The sequence below is a fragment of the Marmota flaviventris genome, chromosome 11 (genome assembly GCF_047511675.1).
Source record: "Marmota flaviventris isolate mMarFla1 chromosome 11, mMarFla1.hap1, whole genome shotgun sequence".
Classification (NCBI taxonomy): Eukaryota; Metazoa; Chordata; class Mammalia; order Rodentia; family Sciuridae; genus Marmota; species Marmota flaviventris.
This window is the reverse complement of record NC_092508.1, coordinates 100,748,668-100,758,083: the sequence shown is the minus strand read 5'-3', so window position 1 is coordinate 100,758,083 and position 9,416 is coordinate 100,748,668. Positions and strand designations below refer to the sequence as shown.

At 33.3% G+C, this 9,416-nt stretch overlaps 1 pseudogene; it reads right to left on the bottom strand.

Annotated features, from left to right (window-relative positions):
• Positions 1–3,827: 3,827 nt before the first annotated feature.
• Positions 3,828–4,905, bottom strand: LOC114093915 (periphilin-1 pseudogene; annotated as a pseudogene).
• Positions 4,906–9,416: the final 4,511 nt, after the last annotated feature.

Here is a 9,416-nt window from a genome sequence, read left to right as displayed (position 1 = left end):
GTAATCTAACATGAAGCAGAAAATATTAGTTAAAGGAAAAGATCAGAGAAATGTTGATGAAACAGAATATCAAATCTGCTTTGAAATTGGGGTTAGAACTCTAATTTACAATAATATTCAGTCTGCAGATATATTCATAGCTTTTTCAAACTGAATCAAAATTTAACTCTGATATTTGGGAGGCCAAAGAGAAACATAGAAACAGTGAATTACATGATTCATAAGTTCTAAAAGAAAATCCATAACAAATTTTTAGAGGAATAGATATTTTCTTGGCACATATGTAGTTATTTGATATTAAGATTACTTTTTTCTTTTTTCATCTTTTTTGTAGTGGATATTGAATGAAGCAATAAGTAATACTCTTGTGACTGCATAAAGATTTGGAATGAAATATTTTATAGAGTCCCCCAACATTCAACTCACACTATAGGAAACTTTCATAGTACATGTCAGGGAGAATCATTTACTGAGAGGCCAAATTGTCCTGGCAGAGAGAATTTTGGTTCTTCAGGTTGATTCAATAACATCCCGATAATACTAAGAGGCATCAATACTCTTTGAACAATGTCCGTGGGCTTTACTCTGGGTAGAGAGAGAATCTTCAAGATTTGATAAGAGCTACCATCGTGTTCTAAGAAAACCCAAGGTCTGTTACTGACTGATCAAATCCCACTGTTATTATGAAGTATAGTTCTGTTTGGGGCCTAGAGTTATTAAACATTGATTGAATGACCCAGGCTAAGCTATAATCGCAGAAAGAGATTGCATACAAAAATATTTAAATGCTGGCAAGTGCTAAAAGAGCACTTTACTGATTCCTGGTAGATGAATAGTGATTGTTCTTAACATGAAACAAGCAGTGATTATAAATAGTAGTTGGTAGAATGAGAGAAAGCTATGTCTGTTTGGATATGTACCATTTAGAAAGATACAGTTAAAGTTTAAGCACATATTTTACCTTGGATGAGATTATCAAAGTTAGACATATTTATAACATATTTTATGTCCTATGTATCACTATTTTTTTTCACTTGTTGATGGCGTCTACCAAATTATTCGGTAATTTTTCCAAGGACTGGACTTTTGTCTTGCTTTGTACATCTCGAAACCCTTAACACATTAGATGCTTAATATTATTAAAGAGAGAGCAAGTTGACTTCTTGATCTGAGCCGAAATGTATTTTCACATTTTTAAGTCTTTTTTATATTTGGTGATACATTAAGAAATTGCCTTAGTCCTAGTCATGTGAGGCATTTTATGTGAAATTCAGCCATATGGAACACTAAAAAGAAAATTCGTCCCCCCTGCTCTTAAAGAATGAGTTTGCATTTAACTTCTGTTCTATAGACAGAAATTCAGTTTTATGAACCAGTTAAAGAAAAAAGTGCATGGTATGCTTTTGCAGCACTTAGATATTGAAATATGATTATTTTCTTTTCCCAAGGCTAAGCAGAGGAAGCACAGTAATATGACTTTTTTAATGTGAGCGAAACTCTCATTTGAAACGTTTCCACTACATAACTCCACTTGGTTGGCTTGATGGCTCAAGTAGAGATAGGCTGTAGGTTAAAATGTGAACAGAAGACTTTTAAATATGTGAATAACACTGAAGTTGAGCCAGAATATCCCAGAAGCAACTGGTTAGTCCTGAAATGCCTCTACTATGATAAGCTCCAGTAGTACTGGGCATCCGAGGAAACCAAGGATCCCAGTTCACATCCATGTAAAGTTGCTGTCATTGAGAAGGTTAAAGGGTACGTGGGACACACAGTGACCAATGTCTATAATTCCTACAAAAGTAGAAACAGTTGATCACATCTTGCCCTAGGGTTTTATTTTATTTTATTTTAGTTGTAGCTGGACACAATACTTTTATTTTATTTATTTTTATGTTGTGCTGAGGATGGAACCCAGGGCTTCGCACGTGCAAGAGGAGTGCTCTACTGCTGAGCCACAACCCCAGCCCTTGCCTTAGGGTTTTTAATGAATGTGCTTCATTCTTCACTAAACTTATAAGTAAGAAATACCTCTTCCAATAAGTCACATAAATATATCTGTCAATATATTTTTCTAATTTTCTTTTGTAGTAAATTCAATAAATTCATTGTGTTTCTACTATGTTCAATGCATTATGCTATACTATATGCTGAAGTGTAACTGATCAGTAAATTACAACTGTGCTAGTTGGTTAATCAGGCATTAGGTAATATACATTCATTGGGCATTATATTATATAGGCCTTGGGGAAGGTATTATTGTTAAAAACACAAATGTGCTCTCTCTGTCCTCATTGTGTACCCAGGGGAATACAGTATGGTGGATAATTAAGATACATGTGGCAAACACCATTCTAACAAGCTTCAAAGAGTGAAGAGCAGTATTTATTTGAGAAACATCAAATATTCTACTTGCCTAAGTGTCTAATATATGAATATGAATATACTTACATAAAATAATATTTTTATTAGTATGAATAATATTTCTTAAGTTTTGGAAAGTTTCCTTTTCTAAACCTTTCTCCCCAATACATTTTCCACAAATTAGAACTATTTGTGCCAAGTTTCCTTTACAAAAATTATTTGTATTTGACTATGGGGCCTCATTTCTCCTGGGAGTTATACTCCTATTTTGTTTTGTTTTTCTTATTGTTCTTTTTAAAATATACATGACAGTAGTGTATTTTGACATATTATACATACATGGAATATAACTCATTTTAATTAGGATTCCATTCTTGTGGTTGTACATGATGTTGAGTTTCACTGGTTGTCTATTCACATATGAATATAGAAAAGTTATGATTGAGTCATCAGAGTTGAGTACACATGTGTCCTAGACAGTAGAATGAACTGTACTCTCTAGGACACATGTGTACTCAATTCTGATGACTCAATCTCCATAGGAAAAGCGTTTTCCTATGTGATATCTTCAAACTATGGATTCAGAGCAGGACAAATAGTTCAATATATGCCAAAATCAGCATGCTCCTCAGAAATATTTTATCAGGAAGTGGGATAGTCAATTGTTTTCTGATGATGGGTACCTTGGGGTTAAAGAGCTCTATTCCTTCTAGTAGCAAGACCAGGTTTGTTGAGGAGTGGGTGCATAGAATGAGAAGGTACACTTGACAGCATACAGAAGCAAAGATAGAGCCTGGAAAAGGAGCTCCAGGAAAATCATAGGCCTGAACCAGCTTATTCCCAGGGGGAACGTTGAATTCTCTCTTTTTTCAAGGTTTAATTATTGAAAACTATTGGAATTATTATATTACTTAATAATTCCATAATAATGAAATTATCTGATAATAAAATAATTTAATAATTTAAACATAGAAAGCAACAAATGGTGCTTAACTACCAAACTAGTGCAATTGGATTCCTTTCACTTGTAACCAAAAAATTACAGATAATATTCCCCCAAAATGTCTTATTTTATTCTTTCTTCCCTCGTAACATAATCATCAGGGTAAAACACTCAATAGAAAACATAAACTGGAAATTATTGTTTATGTTGCTGCGGTTACTAGTATCAATAAGATTTCAATATTTCATTAAAATTATTCTTAGAAAATAATCTGCATAACATTTGGTAATTTATCTCTTAATCTCTGGGTTTTTTACAAATGAAAATAATTTTGCATCTTCATTGATAAATGGAGTTTTCTTCTTTATTGTCACCCCAGATGGAACTTTCAGTTTATTATCAAGGAATGAGAGATTGACATATAAACACCTTCTTATAGAAAGAGAGGTAGAGAATTAATGGGTGAAAGTCATGCTTCTTTTCATACATACATCTGTCAACCTGCAATAAGATCACTGCTTTAAAAATGTAATGCATGCCTAAAATATTGAATAGACATATACTCTGCAATGAAATGCTTGAGTTCTTCAACACACTGCTCACCTATTTCAGGCAAATTCTGTCTCACTGCAAACTGCATAAGGTTTTCTATGGCAGGATCTTTTTCAATCAGCATTTTCACCACCATCCCAAACATTTCACATTCTTGTCGGTTAACCTGTTCAATCTCTTTGATTTTTGATATTATTGTTTGAGACCAACTGGTAACTTGTCTTCAAATAATTCTTTGTCCTCTGTTGTATTTGACTCAGATGCTTATGGCTGGTCAATGAATAATGGTGGTATGGACCCTGCATCAAGCTCAAAAAATTTAGGCAAATTACTTTTATCTGAATTCTCAAGCTTTGCAGCAGCCTCAGCTAGTTCCTTTTCAGTTAGACAACTGGGTTTGTGTAACACCATTCATGATGGAACTGCTGATTAACTTGAGGGTGAAGTGTCTCTTGATGTTTTCAAAGACTGTCCAGGTCTTTCTTTACTTCTTTCTGGCTTTCCTTCATGCTGCCATTTGTACGAGGCACCAACACACAAGGGCTCTCTATGTTGAGATTGATGGGAAGAAGATGTCCTGCTTTGTTCTGGAGAGTGGCTTCTAGTACTGACACTAGAGCCAGATCTCCTATGTGGAGAGTCGTTTTGACCTACAGGGGCTTCTCTGAAGAAAGGAGCATCCCTTTTATGAAGAGATGGATCTCTCACATAATAAGTAGAAATTTTCTCTTCTGAAGGCATCTCTTATGTCCCTGTACTCAGACTGTCAGTTTGCATAATAATTATCTCTTATCCATCTATAGCCAGATCCATCTCTTCTGTGCGGTGGACCATTTCTTCGATCATGAGAAAAACGGTGGCCTTCATCATAGTCTTGGTAACCAACATGAAGGCAATATCTACAGTAGCTTCCTTCACTAGGTCTGTCTAGCAGTGGTGACTTTTGGCACAATATTAACTATGGTAGCCATAACTGGGGACTCTTCTTATCTTGGAAGTCTTTCATAGTTATATCGTTCCTCAGACCACATTTTATCTTTTATCTAAGTCACTTTGTTCTAAAATCCATTGTGTCACTCCACCCTTAGTTGCAAGGGCAGAACTGTTGCATGACTCAAATGCAGCTGGAGACTCCAGGTGCCTCCTTGGAAACCACCCTCCAGCTCCCTCAGGCATAGCAGGCAGCTCATGTGTCTCATCACCTTTAGCAAAAGCAAAATGCCTATTCTGCTTAGCTTCATTCTTTTTGAATATGCTATTGTTCTGACAGTAGCTCATATATTAGTGATAAATGATAAGTGGGGGAGACTTTAAGAAATGTTTCTCCTTAAGGTATACAGCTTACACTGTCCACTGTGGGCTTGTTTCTTCTTTATTTTATTCTGGTTTCTGTATTTATTGTAAAATGTCTTCTGAAGGACAGTGGGTAGATAACTCTTTCCCAGACTTCTTTTTATATTTGTAAGCTAATGATCAGTCAAGGATGCTAAAGGAAAATAGAGAAAGAAATAAAGAACTGGCCTCCAAAGTGACCTCTCTGAACCAAATAGATGTCCTGTGATAATAGACCATTAACTGTATTCATTTTCCAACTTAATGTTCCAAATCCTAGATATGACCCATCCACAATTTTAGGGGGATTAAAGTTCTGAAAAATAAAAGCCTTGATATTAACCTAAAAATAAAGTTTGCTAATTTTGTAGTCAATACAATTTTAATACATGCAACACACATGGCATAAAAATGATTATGGTCATATGTTGAAGCAAATATTTATTCTTGAAAAAAACCCAGTTGGTCATGTTGTATGATAATTATAACATGTTGTTAAATTATTTTTGCTGGTATTTCTGGAGGATTTTTGCATTCATATACACCAGTGTTATTGACTTACAGTTTTCCTTTAGTATCTCTGTCTGGTTTAGTTTTAGAGCAATGCTAGTCTCATACAGAAAGTTTGGAAAGATTCCATACTCCTCAATAATTTAGAAGACTTTGAGGATTGGTGCTGATTCATTTTTAAGTGTTTGGAAGAGTTCACTAGTAAAGGTGTTAAAGTTTAGATCTCAAATGTCCCTTGAAATCCCATATATTAAAGGCTTGTTCTCAGGCTGTGGTTCTACTAAGAGGTAACCTTTAGGAGGTGGGACTCAGTTGGGAAGTTGGGTGGCTGGGAACATACCCTTAGAAAGGATGTTAGCATTGTATCTAAGTGTTCTATCTTTGCCTCCTGGTTGACATGAGGTGAAAGGTGAGCAGCTTCCTCTGCCTCACTCTTCCTACCATGATGTAATGAGCAACCATAGACACAAGTCAACATAGCAAAGTGATCGTGATCTTGGACTAAAACAAGAGTTAAATTAAACCTTTTCTTCTTATTAGTTGATCATCTCAGATATTTTGTCATGGTAATAGAAAGTTAACACAGAAGTTATATGAACTTGAAATTTTCTTTGTTGAGAAATTTTTGATTACTCATTTAATCTTCTTAACTAGTTTTGGGTCTATATTTGGGCTTACTACTTATTCATGATCCATGCTTGGTAGGTTGTATATTTTTAGGAATTTATCCACTTCTTCAAGATCATCTGATTTGGGTTCATTTATTCATAGTAGTCTTTATGAATGTTTTTTATGTCTTTAGCATCAATTTAAATGTCTCATAGTTAATCAAATTTATTATTTATTTAATTTTTAGTTTTGCTGGTTTTTTGTTTCCATTTTTCATTTTTTCTAAAAAAATTATTTTGTTATTGTTGTTTTCTTATTCTTTATTATAATTATTTCTGCTATGGTGTTTGGCATTCTTGTCCTTGTATTTATTTGGGCTTTATTTAATTTTATTTTTTAATTTCCTGAGGTAAAAAATTAGGGTGTTTTTTTACATCTTTAATCTTCCTTTTTTTTGAAGTAGGCCTTATATATGTACAATGACAGGACTATGTCTTTTATATTTAGTAATCATATTAAATATAAATGGATTATATACACCAATTGAAGAAAAATGATTCATAAAACTGGATTTAAGAGATCATGTTCTAACTCTATTTTTCTTATAAGAGATTAATTTTAAATTCAGACACTAATAGGTTTAAAATGAAAAAAGGGAATAATATAACATTCAAATAGTAGCCACAAAAATTATTATGGAAATACTAGCATCAGACAAAGCATATTATTGATTTTTTTTAAAAATAAGTATTTTATTGATAAAAGAGTGAATTTATAAAAAAGATAAAATAATTATATATTTATGTATGGCCTACTTTAGGTCACCAAGATACATAATGAAACATTAACATGATTGAAGGAAGAAAAATTCTCCAATAGTAGAGAATAATAAAGTAGCCAGAAAGAAATGATTTAAGAAAACAGAACACTTGTACAATACTAAAAATGAAGTAGACCTATTGAACTAAACAGCAGAACATAATTCCATATTCATTGTTCATGGAACACTTATTAGATTATTCATAAATATACACAATATAGATTATTCATAAATCAATTCTTGGACTGTGGGTCTTCCTCATTGCAGTATGCAAAGATTTTCTCCAACCACAACAAAGTAAAGCAAGAAATTAATAACAATCAAAAGCAGAATATTTGCAAATATAAGGAAATTCATATGCTTTTTTTTAAAAAAAAATAACTAAAAACGTGGACACAATATCTTTATTTTGTTTATTTATTTTTACATGGTGAAAGGATTAAACCAAGTGCCATACATATGTGAGGCAAGTTCTCTGCCACTGAGCCACATCCCCAGCCCCAATCAGACATTTTTAAGTTGCCAGTGGGTAGAGAAAAAAATCACAAAAATCAAAAATTTTTTTGGATCAAATTTAAGTAAAATTGCAATAGTCCAAAATAGTGATAACAATATTGAACTCAGGAGGCTGAGGAAGAAAGATCAAACGTTCAAATTCAGCCTTAGCAACTTATGGAGGCCCTCAGAAAGTTGGGAAGATCCTGTCTCAAAATAAAACTTAAAACATGACTGAGATGTGACTCAGAGGTTAAGTACCTCTATGTTAAATACCTGGTAAAAACAACAACATTGTGCCTATTAGAAGAAAAAGTAGGCCCCAATCTCCATCATGTCAGATTAGGCCCTAACTTCCTTAAAAAGACTCCTATACCACAAGAATTAAAATCAATAATTAGTAAATGGGATGGATTCAATCTAAAAAGCTTCTTAGCAAAAGAAACAATCAGTGAGGTAAACAGAGAGTCTACAGAATGGGAGCACATTTTTATCCATTCAAATTGAGCACTAATATAGATACATAAAGAACTGAAAAAGCTAAGCACCAAAACAAACAAACAAACAAACAAATAACCCGATCAATAAATGGGCAAAGGAACAGAAGAGACACTTCTAAATCAACAAATATATGAAAAAATGTTCAATATCTCTAGCAATTATAGAAATTCAAATCAAAACAACTCTAAGATTTCATCTCATTCCAGCCAGAATGGCAGTTATCAAGAATATAGACAAAAATAAGTGTTGGTAGGATGTGGGAAAAAAGTCACACTCATACATTGCTGGTGGGACTGCAAATTGGTGCAGCCAATATGGAAAGCAGTATGGAGCCAACCTAGATGCCTTCAGTTGATGAATGGATAAAGAAAATATGGTATATATATACAATGGAATATTATTCAGCATTAAAATAGAATAAAATCATGGAACTTGCAGGTAAATGGATGGAGTTGGAGATTACTTGGAAAACTTGGAATGGAACCACCATTTGACCCAGCTATCCCACTCCTTGTTCTATACCCAAAAGACTCAAAAATGGTATACTACAGGAACACAGCTACTTCAATGTTTATAGCAGCACAATTCACAATAGCTAAACTGTGGAGCCAACCTAGATGCCTTCAGTTGATGAATGGATAAAGAAAATATGGTATATATACACAATGGAATATTATTCAGCATTAAAAGAGAATAAAATCATGGAATTTGCAGGTAAATGCTAAGTAAAGTTAGTCAATCCCAAAAAAAACAAATGCTGATTATTTTCTATTTTATAAGGGTGCTTATTCATAATGGGGGTTGGGCAGAGAGCATGGGAAGATTAGACAAACTCTAAGAGCAAAGAGGAAGGAGGGTAAGGGAGGGGTCAGGGGGATAGTGGAATGAAATGGACATCATTACCCTAAGTACATGTATAAAGACACAAATGGTGTGACTCTACTTTGTGTACAACCAGAGATATAAAAATATGTGCTCTATATGTAAATATAAATTGTAATACATTCTGCTGTCATATATAAAAATTAGAATAAAAACTATTTTAAAAAATGGATAAAATAGGATATATATTTTAGAAAATGAAAAATAGAGAGATTGATAGTTCCCAATTTCAAGACTTCTTCTACGCTATTTGAACTAGTTATCAAATCTGTAGTATTGGCACCAGAACAGTCATATGGACTGATAAAATAGAACCAAAAAAACATTAAAAAAAAACTATGGCCAAATCATTTTTATAATACTGAGAAGAAAAGTTCCCCATTTAATCAGGGAAAAAAAAGTTTACTT